The following is a 27,739-nucleotide window of genomic DNA, read 5'->3' as shown; positions in this document are numbered from 1 at the left end:
CTCATATTTTCTCCCCTCTTTCCCATCTGACCCTTACTCTTTCTTAGGAATTCCATCTTTGTCCTTTAATTCTTTGTAAATGCACCCCCAAATAAACTATTCTCCATACAATTTCCTTGCATTTCAATCCTCCCTTTTTCTGCTAATTAGGGGTAAAATGGTCATTGTGCCCCAAAGGAAGAATTCTCTAAAAACTCAAGCAAATTTTCAGCCGAGTACAGTAACTACACCGTGGGTTGTAGCACCTCTTCGCCGCGGCGAAGCTTCTTCTTTGCCCCAGCGAAGACTGTAACATCAAGATTTCGCCAAGTCTTTACAATTTTCAGGGCAACCACTCAACCAAACCAAACAATTAACAACATACAAACTCAAATAAGGGTAAATCAATAAACATTCAAGTCATTCATTAAATCTTAACTACGTACCTCAAGTGAGGCGTTATAGTAGTGCCACACCAAAATGGCGTGGCACTTAGCGTTTGGTTGGAGCAACAACCCATGCCATTTGGTGTTTTTACACCAAAATGGCGTGGGTTGGAGATGCCCTAAGGGGGCGTTTGGTTCAAGAATGTTAGATTACTGGGAATATTGGATTACTGGAAAGATAGATTACCTTAGAAGATTACTGGGAATCTTTAGAAAAATGTGTTTGGTTAGTTGGTGGATATGTTATATTAATATGTTTGGTTATGGGGAGTAAATTAGCGGGTATGTTATTTAAATTACTAAATTGTCCCCCTTTTAAATATTAATATAATATTATTTTTATGATTAATTTTTGAATAATTTTTTTAACCCCAAATATTTCAGATTTAGCTAAAACACCCCTGCTTATATAAAACTTTAATTTATGACGAAATTGTTAGTGTATGCCCTAGGAACCAATCATGTCATTGGTTCAGAGGCATTATGTTTGTATATATATGTGAATGTATATAGTTTGTATATACATTTTATCTTATCAATAGAAGAAAGTGTTCTTATTTCACATGTGGTTTATATGTATTACATGTGAAATGTCCGGATGATACAAATCTTTAGAAGATCAAAATCATCAAAGTATTCCCTACATAGGTAATATTAATTGGGCAATAATATTACATAGTAGGCATGCTGAATACCTCTGTAGAATATCATGTGATGGTATTGGTGTGGGTGATTATAAAAGTTATATCACTAGGGTATTAGCATGGATACGCGGTTAGTGAACTGTTTATCGAATATGGCTATTTATGATGAATCACATGGACATTTAAAATGTAGTCAATGATTTATCATAAGATCGTACTAGGGTATTATTAATCCTTAGACCTGAGATATCACGGTTGGATTCTGCATAAACGCATATGGTTCATATGGTGTATAAACATGAGGCTAATCATGCCATGTGTTAATAAGCCGATTTGGCCATGTGTTGTTTATGTGTGAGGACAAGTGATAGTCAAGATGGGATCCGTTGACTTGGTATAGATTGATATCAAGTTCCTAGACAAATGTCAAGATACATTGGAAAAGGGAAATCTCCGGCCGGGGTATATAAAATGTTACATGAAAGGTTGTTTCATGGTGACACGTTCCATATGTATTGAATTAAAATTAAGATAAGGATTTTGACATACCATGAATCCATTCTTAATTAGGATTAGACAACGGAAGGATTTGATTATACAACATGTATGATTGTAAAAGGTTCGTTGGAGTATATCTTCATTGTGACTTAGGGGTTATGGAGCATTGCTAGATGCCTACCATAATCAGTGGGAGTTTTGTTCATAAAGAGTTATGACAAAACATATCGAAATAGTCTGTGATATTGGGCCCACGGCTAGGCCACAGTGAACCTAAGAGGTCACACATAAAAACTAAGGAGAATGAAGAAATAGCCAAAGAGAGTTGATTATCCAAGGTTGGCTAGCACCTACCAAAGGTAATAAAGTTATTTATATTAATCATTTTCTTTATATTAAATTGGATTTTACAAGGGGTTGTAATTGTAAACAATTTAAGGGTTAAATTGTTATGTAAACAATTTAAGAGTTAAATTGTTAATTGTGATTAAATGTTAATCCAATGTTATAATTTAAAGAAGTTTAACAACTTCATAACAATTATGGAATTGTTTAAGGAAGTCCAAAACAATTATTGAATTGTTTACAAGGATTCCTATATAAAGAAAATGATATATCAATTTTTGTGTAGAGAAAAAAATCTCTAAGAACCCTAAATATTTCTCTTGGTCAAATTTCTTCTTCCCTTAGTGTTGATACTCTTTTGCTTAATTTCTCTTGAAATTAAGAGGCTCCAAGGTTGCTAAGAGCTTAAGGTAACATGTTCTACCTTACTTATTTCAATTTGATTGAAATTTATTTTGTAAACTATGACCATACTTGTTGTAGTATGATATGCTTGATTTTTCATGTATCTATCTTTCAGAAATCACCCCTACCTCCTGCCGCCGCCTGCCACCATCGTAAACCACCGTCGAATGTCTCTGAAAATCATGGTGAGTACGTCACCGTAACCAAGAGGCTTCGATATGGCTGTTTTTGGCCATATTGATGGCCGAAAACGGCCATATCAGGCCAAATCTGGTTGGAAATGGCCAGATCTATTCTGGCCATTTTCGGCGGCCTGAATAGATTTGGCCGTTAACGGCAATGTTCGTGGCCGTTAACGGCTAGATCTCGTCCAGATCTGGCCGTTAAAGGCCAATTCCAACGATCTGGCCGAAAATGGTCAGAATATATCTGGCCATTTCCGGCCAGATTTGGCCTGATATGGCCGTTTTTGGCCATTAATATGGCCGAAAACGGCCACACCGAGGCCTCCCACCGAATCTTGTTCTTTTTTAGGGGCTCCGACGACTTTCCGGCGGTGGTCCATTGTGGTTGGCCCACTGTCGGCGGTGGTGGCTGGGTGGCAGTGGTGGTCTGTAAATTGTTTTAAACATAAGGGCATTATTGTCTAAAATTTTAATTAAACAAGGGTAAAATTGAAATAAGATATTAATGTAAATTTCTTTTAAAATAGGGGCATTATTGTCCAAATTTTTTATTAATAAGGGATAAAATTGTAACAAAAAAAGATAACCCTGGTAATCTTAGAAAATCTAAGAAAATGGAGGTAATCAGATTACCTCTTATATTACCAATAGTAACCACTATTGGTATTTGAAGATTACCGGTATCTTATATTACTTGACAACCAAACATGGTAATCAAGTAATATAAGATCACTTACCCCCAGTAATGGTAGATACACCCCAACCAAACGTCCCCTAAGAGTTAAGACTAATTAATTGTTAATTTAAGTTAATTGGGATGGAAATGGAATGTATTCTTAGATGCTCGCCATTTGATGCGCTTCTAAGCACGCTAATGCTAAGCAAAGCAACCGCCTTGTTGCTCTAAATTTTATTTAAATATTTCTCATGTATATAAAATTCAATAATTTATTAAATTGCTTCAATGTAATGACTCTTGCTAGCTAGTATACTTGGAAAATATAATACATTAAAAACACATAAACATATTAGTAAAAGATAATGGGCCCGAAAATTTCTTTACTTTATATATATAATACTTTACATTAATAAAAGTTGCATGTACATAAGCTAAAAAAAAAATAGTAGACAATGGTGCCATTTCCCTCCGCCTCTCGACGACCATCCGACCACTTCTCACCTATTTCCTGTAAAAACAAAGAAATCAATGGAGTGAGCGCTAATTGCTCAGTAAGTAAATCCGCTAAACTAGCATTTTCTCTCCTTTGCTCACATTCTAATTTCTTTCCTTACATTACTCTATTCTTATCTCTCTGTTCTTTCTTTCTTTCTATTTTTTCCATATTTCTTCTCTCTTTCTTTCATTCTAAATTCTCAATACTTTTTCTTTCTTTCTAAATTCTCACTACTCATGGTAATAGGCATAATGCCATGAATAAGTGTGATGCACATGTATAAATGCAAGAAGTGCACATTTTCTTTTCTGTTTTCTATTATTTCTCTTCTTTCTTTTCTTCTCTTATGCTTTCTTACTTTTATTCTTTCTTATTCTTGTTCTTATTCTTATTCTTATTCTTTCTTGTTCATTTTGTTTTATTCTTTCTTATTCTCTCTTATTCTTTCTTATTCTTTGCCCATCGGACTCGGTTGAGGCATGGATTCGGAACCTTGGTCATGTGAGTGTATTTTTATTTCTTGGGTACAACCCTCATCCACATGCACTCTTACGGGCTATACCAATTCTTCTTCTTATTCTAAGGCCGCTCACTGAAGGCGGCGTGCATGCGGGGAAATTCTTCTTGTCACTCACGGGTTCCCCATCACAACAACTTTTTCTTTTCTTCTTTTAGAGCATTCTTTAATTACTTTTTTTTTCTTTCTCTTGATTCTTTAAGTTCTAGTACATGTGTATATGCATGTATGCAGATGGCTCATGCTCATTATTCTTTCTAAATGCAAATGTTTAAATGCAAGGATGCCATGTAGCAAAAAAATAAGTTTCTCTCTACCATCTACTAACTCATGTCAAGGCTTAAATGAATAAAACTCATGCATACACTTCTCTTGGACATTTCATCAAACATATTGCATGCATAATCAAACTCTAATTTGGCTACAATTCTATCTCTTTCTCAAGCCACCAATATTTGGAGTAAAACTCTATTAAACAATTACTAAACCTGTCCAAAACAATACACTCCCAAAAATTCCACTCAACTCTTTCTAACTTCAACCAAACTTCAATGAATCATCAAACAACCAACACCACTTCTCATGGCTAAATTCTACTGATCAATAATCATCAAACTCATCAATTATTCATCAATTTCATCAACAATTCTCAAAATCATAAGCATATACACATATGTAAAATCTCTACACACTTGATTTCTCAAATCATAACTTGAATTGGATTTACTTACCTTATGTTTGAGTAGTTCCACAAAGCTCTCTATCTTTGTTGGACTTGTTCTTTCTCTAAAACCCTAAGCATAAACTCTATAAGAATTCCATACTAACACAAATTAATCTCATATTTATAGTAAGAATCCTTACCTTTTGATGCTTAGGATCAAAATCCTTATAAAAATCTAACCAAAAGCCCTTAATTTCCTTAAAAAAATTGGATGAAGAGATGAGAGAAATGGAGAGTGGAAGTGGTAAATGGGATGTAGAGAATGAGAGGGTTTGCAAAACTAAACCCTTAATAGCTCATATAAATAAGCATTCTTTCCCATTTTGTCCTTCCACTTTCTTGAAAATTCCATCCTTACCCTTTAATTCTTTACAATCACACCCCCATCTCCAATGCATTCTCCATGAAATTTTCTTACATTTCACTCCCCACTTTTCTTGCTAGTTAGGGGTAGAATGATCACTTTACCCCTATGGAAAATTCCTCTAGAAACTTCTCAAGAAATTCAGCCAGCTTTTCGCCTCGGCGAAAAAATCTAGAGAGTTCTTTGCCTCGGTGAAGTTTGAAATTTCTAACACAAATTTCGGCAAAAAGTTCATTACCGCGGCGACAAAATTCTTTTGCCGCGGCGAAGTTTGCAAATGTCGATTTTTCAATCTTTCTCCTTGAAATAAGCAAAACTAATGGCATAAAAGCATAAATAAGTTACGTACCTCAATGTGGGCATTACATTCAACCAATTTTACGTAGACTAGCTTCAATAGGGGTTTGAACAACTTATTATAAGACCACATGACTTTGAATGTTGAAATGTATGTTAATTGACCTGATCAATCTGTATACAGGAATTGAAAAACTTTCGTATAATGAGAAACGAGAATTCGATACCATTAATAGAGTGGAATAAACAAACCTCGTGATTGGTTGATTATGTGTACAATTTATTGCTTAAAAGACTTGTAGACAATATATTGAAAATGAAATTAGAATAATAACATAAATAAAAAAAGTTTGGTGGGCCCTCTCCTTGTGACTTTACATTTCCACCCTTCCAATTATCTTTGAGTTTTCGAGTATCCCTTGTATCCTTTATATATATTTATGCGAAAACAATTCACAACTTTCGTAGGTGATATATCACCAAATTTGTACATAGTTGTACGAAATCACTAGCCATACATTTTTTTTTTTTTTTTTTTTGAAACAGGGTATCCAGACTAACTTGTGTATACCTCGACTAGCTCCTATATGTGACAGGGAAAACATCCTACTGACATGATCACCTGTTTAAATCTTGGGAGCTAGGCGGATTTGAACCTGAGACTGTGCGCCTTAAGACTTAACCACACATCCCAACGCTCGTCTTACCACTTGGAATTATCCAAGGGTGGGTTCACTAAACATACATAGGTATTAAAATTGTGTTGCATGATGATGGTCTCCAATTGCTAGACAAAATATGCTTCAAAGTGAAGCAAAATTTGCATTTGTGTTATGTAATTTGTTTGATTAGTGGTCTTTTGATCAAGACTCTACTTCTAATTACAGTAAAACCTCTCTATGGTTATAATGGTGGGACTAACTAATTTTATTACTATGAGGAGGTTATAACTTAATAGAGATGTAGTTAACAAAATTTCTTATTTCATAATTCATGTTTTAGTAGTACAATATTAGGATTTCAATTCATGTTTTAATAATATTATGGTTTCAATTCAGCGCTTCAATTGTCTACTTTTGAAACGGATATAAGATCATCTTTTGAAACCAACAAAGATAATTGTCCTTGATGGAATTGTAATGCAGTTGCTGCATGGCAACTGATGTGAAGCCACAGACAATTGCCAATTGTTTTAAGCATTACAAAATTAGGACCCCCGATGTCGATGAATTGCAATTTACAAATGAAGTGGATGAGGAGAATTAAAGAGTCATTGTAGAATTGAGTGATCAGATTCGACAACTTCACTAAACTAATCGAATGAATATTAATGTCTTCCTTAATCATCCAAATGAGTAATAAGTCATGTATGTTTTAACAAAAGAAGAAATTATTTCTACAATTAAACAAGAAGAGAAAGGAAATAATTATGAGGATGATAGTACGGAAATACAAAAAATTTCATGTCAAGAAGCTCTAGACATGTTTGAGAAGTTAGAAATGTTTTGGCTTTAACAAGAAAATGTCCATACTAGCGAGTAATGTAGCCGCAAGTTAAAAGATGTAATAACAACTCTAAAGTATAAATTATTGTCCCAAACAACTTCAGATAATATTTTATTTCATCTTAAACCTTTAATGTAACATACCATATATTTTTTTGTAATATACAGATAATTATTACTATGTGGAGGCAACTTTCCTTAAGACGAGAATTAGAAAGTTTATAACTTATTACAATGTAGAGTTTATTTTTATTTATAACTATCCCAAATTGAGAATATGATTTTTTATGACTATGTAGAGTTTATTCCTATATAGAGTATCACTATAGAGAGGTTTTACTGTATAATGCTTACTAGTTTATTAAGCTTCCTAAACAAGCTTTTACTTATTTATGCACAATGGATTCAATTTTTGAGATTGGGCCAAAGCCTAAAGAGAGAGTTTGTCCTAATTAATATCATTATTGGGCCAAAGCCCAAATGGATAGTTCCTCCTAATTAATATCCAGCTTTAGATGTTTTCTAGTTTCCACCTATAAGAGCATTTCCAAAGGACTCTTTATGTGACACAAACTCTTTATTATAAAGAGTTGATCTATAAAAACAAGAGTCCAACAGACTCTATTTTTAAAATATAAATTAGAGACTGAGTTTAGCACTCCACATTTAGAGAGTCAAATTCCATTCTCTATCCTAATTTTAATTAATAAACTATAAGTTTCTATGCTTTTTATTTATTAATTCTCTCTCCCATTAAGTCTCTTTCTTAAAAATAAAGAGTATCTTCATTAAATTTAAAAAATCTATTGGATTTGAATAAAAATTGTGTTTTTTATGTTTTAAAATTAATGAAGATATTCTTTATTTATATGAAAGATGCTCTTCAAAATAAAGAGCACTATTGGAGATGCTCTAACTCCTCTGTATGTTACTGAATTACCAATTAATTCATTAACTCTGTAATTAATTAAGGATCATGCTAGATTTAGAAACTGAAGTCTGAAGAGGAGCGAAGTGTAATGTTTAGAAACTAACATACAGATTACAATAAATAATGAACAGTTTAGGGACTTATTAGAAATAACTGAAATTTACAAAGTGGCGCAAGAGTCAAATGCGAAACAGAGAGAATAAGAACAAGTTGAAGAAGAAGAAGAATTTGACGATAGAAAACAAAGACAAAGTAAAGAGAGCAAGTTTCAAAACTAACAAATCAATCCTCGTCGATTAGGTCATGCAAGTAATGGAATTGCATTCCACGAGTATGAAGGCAAACATTGCTTGAGTGCTACAAACATTGTAATTGGAAAATCCCTTAATACTAGAAAAATAAAAGTAGGAAATGCAACAAAGCTCAGTACCGCATAACATTATGGAAAGATCTCATCTTACAGGTGACTTCCCCATTAGCATCAATGACCTTGTAGAAAACAACAATCCAAATGGGAGGTTTGTTGTTGTCTGTGGAGATGGTGAGTACATCATATATACCGCTTTGGCATGGAGAAATAGGTCCTTTGACTCAGCACTGGAGTTTATTTGGTCGTCTGATGGAGAATACGCTATTAGAGAAAGCTCATCAAAGATTAAGATTTTCAGCAGAAAAAGAGTATCAGACCAAACTTCTCAACTGAACATAATTATGGAGGAAAAGAATATGTTTTATATTGCCAACAATTTTCAATCAGAATATGGCCTTTACTCATATGGATAGCAACTATGGAAAAGCTAAAACAAAAAATATAAAACAAAGAATCATTTTTATGTGTACGTACAACTAGTTAAAGATCATTTTGAGATCTTGACACTAGTTGGGTTAGATTGCCAACAATGTTCCTCCATAATTGTGGAAGTGTAGAGAAATTCAATGACCCAAATCTTTGAGCAAGTTTTCTCTTGATATTAACGTCGAATCGAGATCAATTTTCAATTTTCAAAATTCGGCTCTTTAGACACCACTGCTGAAATCACAGCATCAAAATCAAGAGGTTGATTGCAAAATCTATTATAGACCAGTTTTAATAGGGTAGTTTTACCTACTCCTCCGGTGCCATACAGACCAATAATTCCTCTCTGAGGAATCTCAAAACTAGACAGACAGGTTTTATGGGAAAAGGATTGCATCAAATTTCCAAATCAGAGCATGGACAAAAGTATTTGCATCAAATTTCCAAATCAGAGCATGAACAAAGTTTGAGATCTGGATGAAGAGTTTTATCACCTGTGAGACCGATGAAGAAAGAATCTGCTCAACAGCACCAAGTTTTCAAAAGCAAAACAAGAATGATATAGCTAAAGCATTACAATACGATACAATGGACAAAGTTAAAGTACTTGATGCAATCCTTTTTAGGAAGCATTGCCTTCCACAAAAGAATGAAGCAAGTTTTCTCCATCAAATTTCCAAATTACTGATATGTAGTTATTAAGTTGTAAGGAAATATATACGTATTCCAGAGCATTAATAAAATTTTCGAAATATTTAATTACTCCATATATTTTTATAGCATTAATTAATGTACTCGCCAACTCCACAGACAACAAACCTCCCATTCGGATTGTTGTTTTATATTTACTGTGCAACAATTATTGTGTTGATTATTTTACTGGTGGTGATAAACCTTATCTGATCACTGGTTCAGATGATCATACCGCTAAGGTGTAGGATTATAGGTGAATTCCCCATTAGCATAATAACCCTGTAGAACATAACATGATCACCACCAACTGAAGTCCCTTTCTCCTAACCAAACGAACCCATTCACCTCCAACAACAGGTTTTATCTGTTGGTATGCAACCACTTATAGGCTTTAGTTATGGTCTTGAAAGAGTTTGGGCTGTTGACTATATGAAAGGTTCACGCAGAGTTGTGATCGGTTATGATGAAGGAACTATTATGGTGAAAATTGGCCTCGACGACAGTCTTGGCACAGCGCTTGCGACATTAAGCGCAACTGACATAGTTGCCAATAAGCGTAATAAGCGCACTGGATCAGACAAAATATGCATGGTCACGGCCTTCGTGTTTGTGAGCCTCAAGGTTGGAGATAAAGGATTCAGGGAAGTATTCCATCGACTCAGCGAACTTCATCCGTTGCATCTGTTGCGTATTAAAAATAAATTGCACGTTGTACCTAAACATCCTCCTTTCCCTGCCTATGAACATGTGGGAATAAAGTTAAAGATTAAGAGTTACAAGGAACTTCCCCTGTTTATTAGGCGCAGGGAGGATTAACTATTCCTTCACGAGTGAAATGGTTTCCTAGATGCCAATCGCAGATAGCATTTTAGAACATAATTATTTGTCAAATATGGACGTCGTGGTTCGTCCAAGTCCCTCCAGATGCTGCTTCAAACTATGAAAACGAAGCCCTTCCTCAAGTTTCGATAATACTTCCCTGAAACTCTTAATCTTTAACTATTCCTTATGGGTTTCAACTAATCCATAATAAAAAGGAAACAAAGCTCAAATACTTTTAACTTTGTCCTATATACAGATTGATCAGATAAATTAACATACATTTCAACGTTCAAAGTCTTTTGGTCTTATAATAACTTGTTCAAACCCCATATTGAAGCTAGTCTACGTAAAATTGGTTTTTAGCAATTTAATTTAATTATAGAAATGGATATACATGACAAATAATTAAATAGAATTTAAAGCAACAAGTCGGTTGCTTACTGCTTAGCATAGCGTGCACAGCTGAGAAGCCAAGCTGAGTATAGGAGTGAGATCTGGATGAAGAGAAGAGTTTTGTCACCTGTGAGACCCATGAATTTTGATGAAGAAAGAATTTGCTCAACAGCAAGTTTTCAAAAGCAAAATAATTATGATACAGGTTGTTTGGCCTCGCTTGTTGATAGCCATTTTTTCACTATTAATTGAAAGCCATATATTCATTTACACTGTTCTCTTTCCACTATTTTATGGCTAATTAAGTCAATTGAGGTCATTGAGTTGCCAGTTAGGTCAGCAAAGTTTGAACGTTGAAATTATGTTAATTGACCTGATCAATCTGTATATAGGAATTGAAAATTTTTCGTATAATGAGGAATGAGAATTCGACACCATTAACAGAGTAGAGTAAACAAACTCTGTGATTGGTTGATTATATATACAACCCATTGCATAAAAGACTTATAGATAATATATTGAAAATGAAATTAGATTAATAATTATAAATAGAAAGAAGTTTGTGAAAGGTATTTGACACGGAGAAAAAGGATTAGGTTTAAGTTACGACTACAACATGAGCTTCCAAATCCTAAAGCAAAGCAACGAAGGATATAGATAAGAGAGTATGGGCTTTTGGGCCCCAAGAAGCCCATTTGTCAAACTTTGGTGGGCCCTCTCCTTGTGAGTTTACATTTCCACCCTTCCAATTTCCTTTGAGGTTTTAAGTATCCCTTATATATATATATATATATATATATACATGAGAAAATTTCATGACTTTCGTAGGTGATATATTACCAAATTTGTACATAGTTATACGAAATCACTAGACATATATATATATATATTTTTTGTTTTTGCTTTGAAACAAGGTGTTCAGGCTAGTTTGTGTACACCTCGACTAATGTTTGTAGGTGACAGGCACAACATCTTATCTCCATGATCGCTTACTTAAATCTTAGGATCTAGGAGGATTCGAACCTGAGACTGTACATCTTAAGGCTTAATCACACATCTCAGCACTTGTTCTACCATTTGATCTACCCAAAGTTGGATTCACTAGACATACATGTCGATTAAAATTGTGTTGCATGATGATGGTCTCCCATTGCTAGACAAAATATGCTTCAAAGCGAAGCAAATTTGCATTTTTGTTGTGTAATTTGTTTGATTAGTGGTCTTTGGATCAAGTCCCTACTTCTAAGTTCTAATTATAATGCTTAGTAGTTTATGAAGCTTCTTAAACAAGCTTGTACTTATCTAGTTATTTATGCACAATGGATTCAATTTTTGAATTTGGGCTAAAGCCCAAAGGGAGAGTTCTTCCTAATTATCATGATTGGGCCAAAGCCCAAAGGGATAGTTCCTCCTAATTAATATCTAGCTTTGGATGCTTTCCACTTTCCATCTATAACTCCCCTATATGTTACTTAATTACTAATTAATTCATTAACTCTGTAATTAATGATCATCACTCACCTAATTAAGTTTGTTTTTTTGGGATTGATTGTAATTTGCAAAGGATATCATTTGGCTAGATTTAGAAACTGAAGAGGAACAAAGTGTAATTTTTAAAAACTAATATCGAGATTACAATAAGTAATGAACAGTTTAGGGACGCATTAGAAATAACTATAATTTACTGAATGGCGCAAGAGTCAAACGTGAAAGGTGAAACAGATAGAATCAGAACAAGTTGAAGAAGAAGAATTGACGATAGAAAACAAAGACAAAGAAAAGAGAGCAAGTTTCAAAATTAACAAATCAATCCTCGTCGGTTAGGTCAAGCAGGTAATGGAATTGCATTCCATGAGTAGGGAGGCATTGCATATATCTCCGGCCGATGATCCAGGTAAAGAGCAACAAGCAGCTGGAGTTGGCATACTCCTTTAGATTATGATGCTTGTTCTCTCTTTCGTCCTCGGCCACGTCCTCCATTGTCATCGCTCCTATTATCTCCTTGAAGCCAACGCTTCTCTTCTCATAGGTTTTTAATTCATTTCAATTTTATTCCACTTTTAACCTTGTAAGTGCGAAGTGTTAAACTGCTCTTAAAAATTACACATGAATGATTATATGAGAGCTAATCAATATAATTGAGCGTAAAGGCAAAATAATAAATAAGAATTAATTTTTAAAGTGATTCGGATGCTTAGAGCGATTCCTACGTCTACTGTTTCTTTTGTATATGAGAGATTACAAGAAGTTGCGTATAACGAACAACGAGCAAATGTATAATAACTTATTATTCAGAGAGAATGTCAAGTCAGTCTCTTTCTTATAGGTTATCTTTGCTTTAAAAATAAGGATTACAATCAGAACGAGGGTTCAGGATCTCGAAAATGAGAAAAGGAGTCCTCTATTTATAGTAGTGAGATTCAAGGTAATGATTACAAATCTGCAAGTGGGTAGGTGCCGTGCAAGTTCTTCCTTGCCTCTCAATAGCTGACAATTTATAAAATATCCTCAAATTATCTAGGGCTTGGACATGTGTGCGGTCCCCAGTCACTTATAAACAAAACCTGAATTTGCTGGGTTTGTGACAACCATACTCTTTTTGTCATGGGGCAACGTGACAATTCCTAAATGATGCAAAGTCTTCTCGAACTCTGATAATGGGTGATAGCCATGTTGTTTACTCTTTTTATGACACTCAACTTTCATCCTTGGAATAATCAATAATGAAAAAAATAAAGTAATTAGGGTGTGTTTGATCTAGGGAATCTTATAATCTTGTATTAATGGAAAGATAATACTGGTAATGTTTAGGAAAATATATTTGGTTGATTATAATAAATTGGTTGGTATGTTATATAGATTATTAAATTGTCCTCCTTTTAAAATATTAATATAATATTCTTTTTATTATTCTTTTAACCTCCTGCATTTGAGATTTTGCTAAAAAACTCCAATCACATAAAAGTTTAATTTTTAACAAAAACACCCCCACCCACCTAAGCCACCACTGGCCATCGATCTGAAAGTGCAACGAAGATGTTCTTTGAGGATTTTTGGTGAAGGGGAGTCGATCGGTGCAATGGGGGTGATTTCCAGTAGAAAATGCAACTGGAAAAGCATAGAGAAAAAGTGAAATTGCCAAAAAACAGTGGGCTTCGCCGGCGATTGAGGGGCAGCTCTAATGATGGGGTTTGGTGGGATTTAAAGAGGAAAACAAGAGGAGTAACCCCTAAGGTTTGGCGAAACAACACTTTCCCACATGTCAAGTTTCAAAACGACATTCTCCCACCCTTTGTCAGATTCTGTTAGTGTTTCTCGTTTTGAAGAAGGGTAATATGGTTAATTTGCATCAAGCCACAAAAATGAAAAATAAAAAAATTGAAATATAGGGTTTAGTCATTGAATGGTTGCCACGTCGCAGAGAGGTTGACTTTGAAAAAAAAATAACACCAAAAAGTTGATTGTATTCTATTGTAACTGTTTCTCTCTCTCTCTGTTCTCTGAAACTAAAACGACTAACCCAGAGTTCTATTGTAACTCTCTCTCTCTCTGTGCTCTTTGAAACTGAAATGATTGACCCAGAGTCCTATTGTAACTCTCTCTGCTCTGTAAAACTGAAGTGTTTTCTCCCTCACTTCTGTAGTATCCCTTTCTTCTACTCATGGTATGTATTGGCTTCTTTTCCAAACTCAGTTGCCTTCTATTTTGGTATCTTCTTGGGCTGAGATAGAGTGATCATGGTAGTGGTTTGAATGCACGACAATTCCGTGGGCCAACAAAAAGATGATTTTGTGTTCTTCCTGTTCTTGAAACTGAAGTGATTGGGACTTAAGGTTGGCGACTAAGGACGACGATGGACAAAAAAAGGTTTGAAAGGGCGAGCGATGATTGGCTACGACAATGAGTGAGAGAAAAATAACTACGACGACGACGACTGAGCTGAAAGCTGTGGGTAATCTTCTTTTTTTGTTGTTTTTGTCTTAGTTTAAAACAAAATTGTTGTGTGTTTTTTGTTTGGTTCTTAGTGGTTAAATTATAGAGCTCTTTAGAAGGAACAAAAAAAAGGTTATGTTCTAGAGTGGAGTCCTTTTTGGTGCAAAATATGGATTCTTATAACGTCTATTAGTTTGTGACGCAATTGTTCAACTTCTGTCCCAATTCTGCTTAACAAATTTTAGATTTTGCATTGCCATTGGTGCCTTTTGTCTTGATGAGAATCTTCACTTGAAGCTCCTGTGAAATTTTTGATGCAACATTTTAAACCATTTAGTTTTTTGTATAGGGAATATTGAAGCTGAGACTTCTAATGTTCAAATTAATTACATATAAGATTTATTGATAGATAATGGGAAAGACACATCTATCTTGCATCAAATTGAAACAAAGACACTGCATTTGTGGAATATTTTATCAGTTTCTGATTGATCTTAAAGAGTCCTAGAATTTGTTTTCAACAATGATAAGAATATGGAGTTTGCAGAGACCACAATAAGAAGCTATGGTGTTGATATATATTATTTTCTTGGATAACAATGTTCTTGTTGTTAGAGTAGGTGTCATAGAGCCAATCAATTATTGTAAATTTGACTCTTTGTAATAATGTTCATTGATCAATAAAAGGCATTTTATACTATATCGCGTAAATCATCATTGTATGTATTGATATATGTCCTTAGAATGGTAGAACCATGACGAGGGTATCAAGTGTTTCAAATCTTGATAGTGAGAACCCTATGAGCACATAAGGTGGCCATTCTAGAAACTTCCGTAACCCCAGTATTATTCTGAAGTGAGGGCATAGATAATACGGTAAGGCTATCATGGTGTTGAACGACCCTGTCAAAAGGCAGTGACTGATCTCACTTGTCAAGGTTGTTTGGTGACAACCTGGTGCAACACATGGTGCTTGCTGTAGGCAAATTCATTGGACTGACCCACCAAAGGATTCCATATGGATGGTAACCCTAGTGTCTCTGGAACAAATCCTCTAATTAATGGTGGTGCATGTGATTCTTAGACTTGAGATCACCGGAGCGCCTTGTGCACCGATTGGTATAGTTTGACACTAGCCTAACGCAGTTCTATTCAGAGCTGTCAATACGATGGTGATTGGCTGCATCAAGGAGTGTATCAAGACTATGGTGGATAGATAGAGGATTCATCACTCCCGGGTACGGGAGAAGTTATCTCACGGTGCAATTCAGTAAATGACAATGATACTAAAACCGTGACCATAGTGAGATTGAGTTGTTGCTCTATCCAGATTATTATACAGGTCATTGGTCTAGTAACTGAATACATAATATCGAGAGTAACCGAAAGTTGACACTATTTCTATGCCTGGGTCTCGTCGAGATAACGGATGATGAAATGATCGAATTGTATGGTAACCATATCATTGACAGGTAGCTGTTTCGCTGAATCTGAATCTATCGGGTGGCCATGATGCCTTGCTAGGGGCCAATCTTGGTCTGTGTGTAGTGAGACGATTAATTGGTGTTAATCGCGATGCTACACACTACCGGTATGATGAGGAGCCTATGGGTCACACACATAGAAGATAATTTAAGAACTAGTTTAGAAGAATGACGTTTTTCGTCTTTTTAGGCGAAATGATATTTTGGTAATTTCACAGTGCAATTAAATTTGCTGAGGTCGTAACCTTTATTTAATTTGATATTAAAATTAAATAAGTGAGATTACGTTTAAATATGTATTCGCATATATTTAAATAAATTATCATTATTGTTAAATGCTAATAGATATTATAAATATATATTAATTGAATTTAATTGAGATAATGATAAATTAAAATTAAAAATATCTTAAAGGGGATGTTTGGATACAATGGATGTTTGGGTTGGAGCCCAAGCCCATTCCATGATGGAATAGGATATAGTGTGTACTATATAAGTGCACACTTTGTGAAATAAATTATTCATTCATTTTCATTCACAATTTAAACACTCCAGCCCCTTGAAACACTCACACGCCAGTTTTTGCTTTTTGCAAAATTCAAATACACTTTGATTTCTTCTTGGTTCTTAAAGGCTAAAGAGGATCTAGCAAATCTCTCTCTAGTTCCTTGAGGTTATCTTCGTGTGGACTATATTGGTTCGATCCTACACTTGGGTCGGTAGCGAAATACGCTTAGAGACAAATTGGAAGAGCCTCCAAATGTGCGTATGATTTCTTCAATTTTAAACTGAAAATCTGTAGATTCTTATTTATTGAATAAATTATAAATTTGTACCCTGATCTTGGTTCTAAGGAACGATCCATGTTGTAAATGTTTTGTTTTTCTGCTGCCATGTTTGATTGTTTCCTAACACTTGTGTTATTTTAATTATTATGAAATTAAAACATTTAAGTTTGTAGTACCATTGGTTGAAAATTGAGATCGTCTTTGCTTGTAGATGTTTAATTTACTTGTCTTTCAACTCCTTTTGCATTTTTAATCAATCTGTTATCTGATGTTTGAGCATTGTTATTTTTGTTGTATATCTTGTTTTGGTTAATGAATTGTCTTGACTTAAAAGACGTGGTCTTTTTGTCAAAAAGGAAAAAAAAACAGTGTTTTGGGGCTCCCACATAATCTCTTTGGAATTCGCTGTTGTAAATCAAATTCTTTAGTAGAGTAAACTCTTATTATATTCTAATAACACCAAAGAGAGAGTACTATTCAAATTAAAGTGTTTATATTTATGTAATCAGCCAAATGCATAGTCAGACAATTAACTTTTGGTCTGCAAGTAATAATGGCTCATGTCACATTTTAGTTTCTCATGCATCACCTTCATTAAAGGCAAAATTAATAATTCATAAGGAAAAACGTATTTCCTAATTATGTCTATTGGTGGGTTTTGATTCTTTGTTTAAAAATTTATAAACTTTTCACTGTAAAATTGAAATGATTCACTGTAAAATTTATTTGTAAAGTTGGCTGGAATATGTTTAGAATTATTTGGTGCACTATAGGATGTTATCTAATTCATTATATATTTGTGCTTTGTAGGATGAAGCCACAAAAGTTCAATTTTAAGTTTTAGTTATTTGGAATTGACTGCCAAATTCGAAATGTGAACCCTGATGAATTCAGTTATATTGTGTTGATTAAGGACATGAAGAAATGTGTGGCCGAGAAGAATGAAAAAGTATTACTTTATCCTGACGAGAGGTTTAGAGTAGAAGCTAGGTTACTTGATTTTGGGGAGAAATATTTATTAACTACTGATGAGGATGTAGCATTTCTTTTGCAGCACTCTGGGTTGAAATGGGTAGTAGACATTAAGATGATTGTTGAGGTTTTACTTGTAGAGAGAATTCAACCCTTACTACCTTTGCCAAAACTTAGACGGGACTTGGACTATGTAGATGAGCAATCAAAAAATCCCCAAGAAGAGTGTTGTGAGGATGAATTCCATTGGAGTGATACATCTAATGATGATGATGATGTGAGTGGAAACGGTGAGACTAATGTAGATGGTGATGGGACTATAGGTGGCGATGGTAATGGTGATGGTAATGGTGATGAGGAAGGGGTTGAAAATAGGGGCATAATGTTTGATTGTGAATATAATAGTGAGGATATCATAGGATCAAGGTCTAGTGGGGATGATGATGTAGTAAGTAGAATGAGTAGGCATATGAAGTATAATGAGTTTAAGTATGGGGCTGATGGAAAAATTAATTTTGAGGTAGAACAAGTGTTTAATGATGTTAACCATTTTAGAGAAGTTTTGAAGGATTATAAAATACAAAGAGGCTTTGCTCTTAATAAGGTACATATTGAGAAGAGGAGGATAAAAGCCATTTGTAAACAAGATGGGTGTCCATTACATATTTATGTAGCTTTAATGGTTGATAAGAAGTCGTCTCAACTTAGAAAATATGAAAACACACACACATGCCTAAGAGTTTGTAACAATCCTAATGCCATTGCCCCATGGATTGAGAAGAAAATGGGTGGTTTTATTAGGTCACAGAAGAGGAATTGCATGAAGCCCTTAGATTCAGAACTTAGGAGGGTACATTATTTAGAGTTGGGTAAACGTAAGTTGTATAGGGCTATGAGAATTGCCACTAGTATGACCATAAAAGAACATGCTGATTCATTTGCATGGTTGTACAAGTACAACCACATTATTCAGGTGACGAATCCTGGCTCAAAGACAGAACTTAGGGTGATTAGAGAGAACATGCTAGAAAATCCTAAGTTCAAAAGATATTTCCTAAGTTTTATGGCGCAAAAAAAAAAAAAAAAAAAAGGATTTCTAGAAGGCTGTAGACATTTCATTGGGATTGATGGGTGTCATCTCAAAGGATACTATAGCGGGGTTCTTCTATCTGTTGTCTCAATGGATGCTAATAATGGATTTTCCCTTTAGCCATATGCATTTGTGAGGTAGAGAATAAGGATTCTTGGGGGTTTTTCCTAAGTTTATTGCATAATTTTATTGGGGATGTAGATCTTGTCACATTCATGAGTGATAGACAGAAAGGGATTTTAAATGCATTAGAAATTCATTGGCCACATACAGGGAGTAGGTATTGTGCTAGACATGTCTATGCTAATTTCAGAAAAAAATTTCCCGAAGTCCACTTAAGAAACTTGTTTTGGGCAATGAGTAGAGCTTCAAACAGAGTAGATTTTGTTGCGGCCATGGGTAAGGTAAGGGAGGTCGATGAAGATGCATACAAGTGGATACTAGAGAATTGACTTGACCAATGGTCAAGACATGCCTTTGACCCTATAGCTAAGTCGGACCACATTACCAATAACATGAGTGAATGTTTTAATGCATGGTTAGGTGAGGGTAGAGAACTTCCCATTTTGAGCCTATTGGAGCTATATAGAAGGAGGGTAATGAAGAGGGTGCAGTGTAGGTACCAAGCTGGTACTCAGTGGATAACTACTCTTCCACCAGTGGTGCATAGAAAGATTAATAAGTCAATGGAGTCAGCTAGAAATGTTTATGTCTTGTATCCTGGATCTGATGAGTTTGCAGTTATTGACAAAAAATGTGATGCCAAGTAGAACACATACACTAGCTTTGGGGAACCAAGTGTGTGATTGTGGGATGTGGCAGATATCTGGTGTTCCGTGTGTACATGCGCTTTGTTGTTTGACGTTTTTGAATATTACCAACTTTGAAGAGCATATGGATGAGAAGTTAAGAATTGGAATGTACATGCAAACATATGCTGATATGATCCATCCTGTTCCAGACAAGGCCAGTTGGCCTTATGTGAATGATGAAAAAATATGGCCACCATACAAGCACGTAAAGTCCGACGGACCACGAAAGGCAAGAAAGAGAGATCCAACTGAAGAGCTAAAGAATAAGAAGGTTTCTACACTAAGGTGTAGTATTTGCAAAGTCATGGGACATAACAAGAGATCCTGCAAAGATAACAGCACAACCCAAGAAGTATTATTAATTTCATCATTTTATCAATTTTAATGTGGTTGATTTTGTAACTAATATTGTTTGCCATTTATTATCTTATGGAGAATGTTTGTACCAACAATGACTATACCTTCTTCAAGAGCTAGATTTGCAACATCTTTGAGAAATGCATCTTCTTCAAGTAAGAGTTCAAGTTCATCACATTTTCCAAGTTCAACAGGTATTCATTGATAGATAGGGCCAGACTAGTGTTGATGTCTATTCATTATTTGCTTCCCTAACATTATTCTTAATCATGTTTATAGGTCAAGCAAATCAGTAATGCAGGGGTTATTTTGTGTGCAGCAGTTGACTATTTTGTTTCAAATCCACAGGTAAAAATATAGTTTTCTATTTTCAGTGCCCGCTAATTCTTTTGTTTTTGAAAGAGATTTCAGTTAACCATGCAGCAAAAATACATGTACAAGGTTAGTTTATCATCTATCTTAATATGTTATATTAACAATTTTTCAGAAAATTTTCTAGTACTTATTCAATGGCTGTTACATCATGATAGTTTAAGAAAATTGTGATAATGTTTTTATGAGTATTTAATATTACAATCATCTTTGATGGTCCACGAAATATTTATCGAGCCTTATTTATTAGGCAATAAATTAGTCTATTGTAGTTCTAAACGATTTACAAATTTGGGGTGGTGATAGGATCAGTCATATTTTATCTTTCAACATTTTTTGGCCTACTATTAAAGAATGGTGGTTATTTTGATGGTTATTTGGACATTTGGTGGTTATTTTGATGTTCTCTGTTCAATTGATGGTTATTTTGATTGGAACAATTGCAAATTTTGCCTTGTTTTGTGGTTATTTTGATGTTTTCTGTTGAATTGATGGTTATTTTGATAGGATCAGTCACAAATTTTGCCTTGACTTTTGGTTACTTTGATGTTCTCTATTCAATTGACAGAATATTAAATAATGATATATTTTTCTGTGTAGGGTATCATTCTAGCGATGGTTTCAAGTGTAAAGCTAATGTTAGAAAGATGAAGACATCATGAAGGCAAGGAGATTGAAGTATTCTAGGAATTTACGATTTTGGCAACATAAATTATTTTCGGGACAACTTTTGGAAGCAATTAGATAGAAGGGGAAAATATATGAAATTTTTGTAATTTGTGGCTACTTGATTTTACACTTTGCTTCTCTTTTAATTCTACAGTACTATTTTATTTGTCTTTGCACAGTTTGTGGAAACCTACTTTCTTAGTATTGAATTCCCTATTCTTAGTGGGTTTCAATTGACAAATTTTTTTTTATATAATTTCGTTAGTAATGCTAGTACTTTCTTTTATTTGGGTTTAAATTGACAAATTTTAAATATAAATGCCAATGTAGGGTTGCAGCAACTATAAGGATAAAATGGTAATTTTACAGGTTTTAATATTTTAAAAATCCAACGGTAACTTCATACATTTGAAACATTATTTTTAATAAAAAAAGGACAAATTGGTAATTTAATTTTCATAAAAGTTGAGGGCATACTAGTGATTTCATTTTTAAAGAGTGGGAATTTTGGTAATTGACTTGTTGATATGACAAAAAATAATTAAAAATAATAAAATCAAATATGTAAGGATATTTTTATATTTTTAGTCAAATATTAATAGAAAACACTAACAGAACCTAACGGAGGGTGGAAAAATGTCGTTTTGAAATTTAATGGGTGGGAAAGTGTCGTTTCACCTAACCTTGGGGGTGAAAATCGTTCTCCCTGTCCATATTTATATAATTTAAAACATTCTCTATTTGATTGTCATGTGTGATTTTCTAAGCTCTAGAATTGCACATCTTGGAAGATTGTCTAACATGTAACTGCATGTGATTAGCGATGATGTGGCATATAATTGAAAGAAATTCAACCGATTTAAAGAAGAATTAATTAACAAATATTATACCGTCAGAAATTCAAGAAAAAACTAGATCTAGCTTTTAAAAAACCAAAAGAAATATATTTTCTCATAAAATAGAAAGAATTCAACCGATTTTGAGAAGATCAAACAAATTATATAAAAAAATATAACCCCAATTTTGTCATACAAAATTTACAGAAAAAAATATCAAAATTTTGTTCCAAAAAAGAAAAGAAATAAAGATACTATCCTTTTTAAAACCTAAAACGAAAAGAAAGGAACACCAAATAAAAATAAATAAATACGGAGAAGAATATAGTTTGAGATCAGGACGAAGAGAAGAGTTTTATCACCTGTGAGAACGATGAATGTTGACGAAGAAAGAATTTGCTAAACAGCAAGTTTTCAAAAGCAAAATAATTATGATACAAGTTGTTTGGCCTAGCTTGTTGATAGCTACCACGTAGTTATTATACATAAAATTAAAATATCTTATGGACAGTTCTAGAGCTGTCAGAAGCATTAAGGGTCCACTTGGTTCATTATTCTGATAGTTTTTAGAATAATATTTTAAAAAAAGTTAAATTGAACAGGTATTATGATGTAGGATTTAGAAATTAATAAAAATACTCTATATGTTTATTTATTTACTAAACACCCTTATAATAAAATATTAAAAGTTAACAAAAATATCCCTAACCCACCCATTAAATACAGACATCCGTCTACCATTGCTGGAGGATGGCCTGAGTGTTTTTACAATTTCTAAAAAAAATATTTGGGGGTATTTAGTTAAATTAACAAATATAAGAGGTTTAAAATAAATTAAATAATATAGAATAATATTTTAAAAATAAGTCATTTTTATTATTTAACTTTATTGAAAATACTAATAATAGTATTCCAAGACTGAACCAAACGGATCCTAAATATTCTAGGGAGTTTTCTCAATTCGTTATGGACATGTCACACGTAATTCGGTGTTCATGGGATGCGTGGTTGGGTCATTTGTGATTTGAATCAAATAGGTCCCAAATGTGAAATGGCTCGAAATGGGTTTGTCAAGGGACCCATTCACAAAACCATGTTCCCAAATGACGAACCCATTTGCTATAAAAAAGATAGGCTGTGATTACTGGTGAAAGATGAAAAAGTTGCAAGTGTCCTGTATCCACAACCATGAAAAAACTATACTACTTCTTGTTACAATAACACCACATCTCACCCTGGGAGGCTGTCGGCTGATAGTATAAAATACACAACTTCATGGCTTTGCATATACCTGAAATAACCTCCTCCATTGAAAACCTTATATATTTTTATTTATTATTAATATTATTTTTTCAAAGAGCTAATTATAAGATTAAAATATAAACCACTCTATGACAATGGACTGGTATAAGACTCTGTTTCTAATAAAGTTCCAATTTCCAAACACCAAACCTACTTGCTTTTGCTGATGACTGATGATGGTCGTTTATGATTCGACATTTTCCACATTTTGAACTTAGGGTGCTGGGGCCATGTATAAATTTTAAAAAGGGTCGAGGGCTTTATTGTTCTTGAAACATCATTTCAACCTCCTTCTGTGATGTTTTAATCTACAAAGAAATCATCAAAAAGACAAATTTAACTCAAAAATGATCTACAATTTTATGTTTCAAGGAACAATAACCTGCCATAGAAAGGTTTCTACACTAAAGAAGAAGATTATTGTTAGGATTACAAAAAAAAAAAAAAAAGAACATACTTATTATTATTATTATTGCAAAAAGAAAACAAAAGTTTAAAGTGTATTTGTAATCCATAAACTACCTTTTTTTCTTTTTGGCTTCAACTTGTGGGGAGACCGGGAGAGGATTTTACATAAATTTGGATACAACAAGAATGCCCTTCTTTTTTCTCCACTGCCGTTCTTTTATCTTTTTTACTAATATTTTGTCTCGATCCAAACACCGAACATATATATCATCGTATAGTATCAAATAGTAGATCCCATTTATGGAAAGATACTAAGATTCCTTTTAAGTGGTTATTTTATTATTAGCTTTATCAAATTCCTTGGGAAGATGCGAAAGAATTACAAGTGTCTTGAGTAGAATCCGGAACTATGGAAAAACTATGCAACTTGATGTTACAATAACCTCACCGGTCCCCACCCTACTACCACAAATATGCCTCTCTTTTTCTTTCTAAAACGTACAAAGACTTTCATTGTCTAGTGCAACAAACTCTGAGCAAATGACTAAGTTTGAGTTATATTAGTGCTATATCTTTTGTCACAATTCCCTTTTCCAAGTTAGAGTTAGCTTTGCATATACTTGAAATAACCTCCTTCTTTCCCACTACCTTTGCTTCATATTCGGTTCCAGCCATTTCTTTGCTACACCTCACACTTTCTTTCTTTCCTTCTCTCTGTCCAAAGAAGAGATATTGTATCGGCCATTTTTCCTCCGTAGCTTGCTGCATATTTGATAGTAAAGGTATAGCGGTCCATCAAACTTGTTCAAGTTTTTCAGAGAATGACAGATGAAAAACTAATAATAGTCATTCATAACAAAAGAGCTCCATTATATAGGAGAAAACAAAACAAGAATACACTTTATGTTATCTAATCTGGCTATAATTTAGCTAACACTAGCAAGAAACAAAAGGATAAACATCCACTATCCTGAAAAGTTGCAGCACATGATTAGCACTTATCCAGCACATGATTAGCACTTGTCCACTTCATACGGTATTGTTGTTAGACGAAGTCAGAGCTTTCTTTTAAAACTCAAAGTCTCACTTCTTATCAAAACTATGTGGAGTTATTTCGATTTTTTTCTATGTACAACGTCTTACATGCTTCTAGTTTGGTAACTTTGGACAACTTAACGTCTGTCTTTCTAATGATTTTAGATTTCTTGTGATTTAATTTGTTATCAGGTTAACCTAATATGAAGCTTTCCATGTCTGTCCATAATAAACAAAAACTATTTATGATTCACCTATAACATTAAACATTAGCTTCTTTTCTTCTTGTTTATTGCGATAGTAGCATTGATAACAATATCTTGCTTCTATTCTATGGTCTCTATGTCAGGTTCTTACTGTTACTCGGCAGATAAAAGCTTCAATATTACCCTCTTTGGAGTTCATAATGGAGGGAATAATTTTCTCAAAGAGTCTAACTAAGACAAATATTAAACATAGGTTATGCATCCTAACCAACAGTCTGCCCATGTTCCCTCATTTTGCGGAAGACAATAACTATAAAAAACTTATCTGTAATCTAAACAGAAATACAAAGAATACAATGTTCTTAAACTATAAACCAAGAATCAAGAATTACCTCCAGCTATTGAAATAAACTCACAGAGCTGTATTTTGGCTCTTCCAAGCTCTCAAGACACTCTAATATTGATGGTGTATTTTTTAGTTTTTTTCTTGAATTTCTTACATGTGCTTAATTTTTCTCAACATCTTTTTAATTTTTTCTATTACGTAGCGAAGTGATCTATATTCTTTTGGATTTCTTTTGTTGAATTTCTGATATATATATATATATATATATATATATATATATGTTTAATTCTTCTCAAAATCAATTTGTATGGCTCCCACCATATACCAGAAAGTATAAGACACAATAATATTTACCAGTCAACAATTTTTTTTTTTTTTTTTTTTTTAAATTCCATGTGGCAGGATCCCTCCACTAGCTGAAGAAAATACAAAATAGTTAATAAAGATAAAAATCTAGGACCACTAGCCCTTGCCCACCACTCGAATAAAATAAAATAAATTTTCTCCATCAAATTTCCCACTACATTTTGCTTCTATTCTGATCTTCCATATTACTTTCTCTTTGTGCTTCTTGGAGTTATAAGGGAGGAATTAATTTTCTCAAAGAGATTACCTCAGACAGCTATTGATAAAAGGTTGTGAATCCCAACCAAAACACCTGACAAGTTCTCTCATTAAGTTAGTGGTATATAGTTGCTGTCTTTTCTACTAATGTTAATGTATAGCGGAATGAACCTCAACTTCCACTCACAGCTGTTTAACTATTAGAGAGAGAAAAAATCTCAATTTTCTCTGCCCACAAGGAATTTCTGATTTCAAACCAAATATTTTTAATTATTGCTGTAATTTACGTTTTTAACCTAATTGGGGTTATGAAAGGAGAAAAAAAGAAGCAATTATAGTGTTTATCACTTTTAAAGTTTTCTCCCATCAAATTTGCCACAAAAAAGCAATCATAGAGATGAACAATAATCTCTATGATTGCTTTTTTGTCATCAAAATTTTCTCTAAATTTTGTATTTTGTATTTTTCTTTTACTTTTTTATTTAACTTAGACTTAAAAGAAAAGAAAAAGACTTTTTAAGAAATAGATCCGCATGAAATATAGTTTTTTTTCTTGAATTTCTTACATGAGCTTGATTTTTCTCAAGATCTTTTTAATTTTTTCTATTACATAGCGATCTATATTCTTTTGGATTTCTTTTGGGTTTCTTTTGTTGAATTTCTGATCTATATATATTTGTTTAATTCTTCTCAAAATCACTTTCTTTGCTCCCACCATATACCAGAAAGGGGGTGTTTGGTTGGGGGTTACTTGTGATTACTAGAGTTATGTCATCTTATATTACTTGATTACCATGTTTGGTTGTTAAGTAATATAAGATACCAGTAATCTTCAAATACCAATAGTGGTTACTATTGGTAATATCAGAGGTAATTTGATTACCTCAATTTTCTTAGGTATTATGAGATTACCACGGTTATCTTTTTTTGTTACAATTTTATCCCTTATTAATAAAAAATTTGGACAATAATACCCTTACTTTAAAACAAATTTACATTAATATCCTATTTCAATTTTACCCTTATTTAATTAAAATTTTGGACAATAATACCCTTGTTGTGTCGTTTGCAACAACTACTAGCAAGTGCATTAGTCTCAAGTAATATAGTATAACAAAATACAGGTTATCGTACCCAAGGGATTGCATAAACAAGTACTGAAATATTAATTAGTCTTAACTTTATCTAGATAATCAAAACTTAGAATGGTGATCTTTAAAACTGAAAATATTAAAATTTGAAATATTAGAAATGAATTGCAATAAAACTAAAATTAAGAATTCAATGAGAGAAAACGGCTAAGACTTTAGGCTCATCTATAACTTCTCTGCACCCCTCAGTTTACTATGGTCAATGAATTTATTTAATTAATGTGACAACAAGATTTCCTAGGTTAATCGATATTCTTTCTCAAGCAATATTAATTCTACTTCGATCTCACAACCTAGATATTTCTATATAGATTTAATGAAATAGACGAGCATTAAGCTTTATGAAATCCTCTAGCTTTCAGCCCAAGTTAATCCTGCCTATGACTGTTGCATGTATCAATTCATACATCTCTATATCCAATTAATCCATGGCCTATATTACTAGAGCACTCATGTGATATCTCCTCTCGGTCTCAATCACACAAAATAATTATATCAGAAATTGATCAGGTTCCTAATAGCATTAAGCACATAATATAAACTCATCATTATAAAAATAATTCACTGACCAAAGAGTAAAAGATTGATCACAGGTCCATAAATAGACTAACCCTAGTCTTAGCCTAAGAAAATTAGTTCATAATAAAAAAAACAAGAGTAGAATCCAAGAAATAAATCATATTAAAAAAGTAAAA

This window comes from Pistacia vera, unplaced genomic scaffold (assembly GCF_008641045.1).
Source record: "Pistacia vera cultivar Batoury unplaced genomic scaffold, PisVer_v2 Contig833, whole genome shotgun sequence".
NCBI classification, from domain to species: domain Eukaryota; kingdom Viridiplantae; phylum Streptophyta; class Magnoliopsida; order Sapindales; family Anacardiaceae; genus Pistacia; species Pistacia vera.
The sequence above is the reverse complement of the archived record's forward strand: the minus strand, read 5'-3'. Positions refer to the sequence as shown.